The sequence below is a fragment of the Dipodomys ordii genome, unplaced genomic scaffold, assembly GCF_000151885.1.
Source record: "Dipodomys ordii isolate 6190 unplaced genomic scaffold, Dord_2.0 Scaffold76, whole genome shotgun sequence".
In the NCBI taxonomy this organism is placed as follows: Eukaryota; Metazoa; Chordata; class Mammalia; order Rodentia; family Heteromyidae; genus Dipodomys; species Dipodomys ordii.
This window is the reverse complement of record NW_012267292.1, coordinates 10,403,139-10,404,597: the sequence shown is the minus strand read 5'-3', so window position 1 is coordinate 10,404,597 and position 1,459 is coordinate 10,403,139. Positions and strand designations below refer to the sequence as shown.

General features: G+C 40.2%; 1 protein-coding gene across 4 annotated transcripts in view; it reads right to left on the bottom strand.

The window, feature by feature from the left end:
* Tra2a (transformer 2 alpha homolog (Drosophila)) overlaps positions 1-1,459 on the bottom strand; it is a 28,323-nt gene that overhangs the window by 5,292 nt on the left and 21,572 nt on the right. The gene's annotated exons all lie outside the window — the stretch shown is intronic.

Sequence of the window (1,459 nt, the reverse complement as noted above, 5' to 3'; positions counted from 1 at the left end):
GTAGCTCAAGTGGTAGAGCGCTAGCCTTGAGCTGAAGAGCTGAGGGACAGCGCCCAGGCCCAGAGTTCAGGCCCCACGACCGGACCCCAAAAAAAAAAAAAATCAATGGATTTTCTGTATGCCAATAACAAGAAGAGTGTGGCTGACATCAGAAAAGCAGCTCTTTTTGTAATAGCCCCACAAAAAATAGGATACTTAGGAGATAACTAAGGAAGTGAAGGACCTGAAAACTTTAAAAACCTGAAAAAGGAAATTAAAGAAGAACTAAGGAAGTGGAAAAACCTCCCATGCTCCTGGATTGGGAGGATTAACATCATGAAAATGGCAATACTGCCAAAGGCTATCTAAAAATTCAATGTGATACCATCAATATCCCAACTTCATTCTTCAATGAAATAGAAGAAGCAACCCAAAAATTCATATGGAACAATAAAAGACCCCTAACAGCAAAAAAATAAAAAATCCTTAACAGAAAGAACAGTGCTGGAGGAATATCAATACCAAATTTCAAACTCTATTATAAAGCCATAGTAATCAAAACAACTTGGTACTAACACAAGAACAGATCTGTTTTTTGTTTTTGGTTTTGGTTTTTTTTGCCAGTCATGGGGCCTGAACTCTGGGTCTGGGCGCTGTCCCTCAGCTCTTCAGCTCAAGGCTAGCGCTCTACCACTGGAGCCACAGCGCCAATTCCGGCTTTTTCTATTTATGTGGTGCTGAGGAATCGAACCCAGGGCCTCATGCTTGCAAGGCATGCACTCTACCGCTGAGCCACCTTCCCAGCCCAAGAACAGATCTGAAGACCAATGGAATAGAACTGAAGACCCAGAAATGAACACAAAGACCTATAACCACCTAATCTTTGATAAGGGAGCTAAAAAAAAATAGAATGGAAGAAAGACAGCCTCTTCAGTAAATGGTGCTGGTAAAATTGGTTAAATACCTGTAAAAAACTAAAGCTAGATCCCCATCCCCATATATCACCCTGCACTAGAATCAACTCCAAATGGATCAAAGACCTCAGAGTCAAAGCAGACACTCTGAAAACATTACAGGAAGGAATAGGAGAACCTTGGCGCAGGTTGAAATTTTCTTAATAAAGACCCAGAAAAACAACAAATCAAAGACAGGTTGGACAAATGTGATTGCATGAAATTGCAGAGTTTCTGCATGGCAAAGGACATAGCAAGATCAATAGCCCACAGATTGGGAGAAGATCTTCACTAGCCATACAACAGACAAGGGTCTCATATCTAAAATATACTTAGAACTCAAAAAATTAAAGCCACCAATAACAAATCTTCAAACAACTGCCCAATATATAAGTGGGCTAAAGACTTAAAGAGATACTTCTCTGAAGAGGAAGTAAGAATGGCCAATAGACACATGAAGAAATGTTCAACTTCTCTAGCCATAAAAGAAATACAACTCAAAACAACATGCAGATTCCACCTCACCC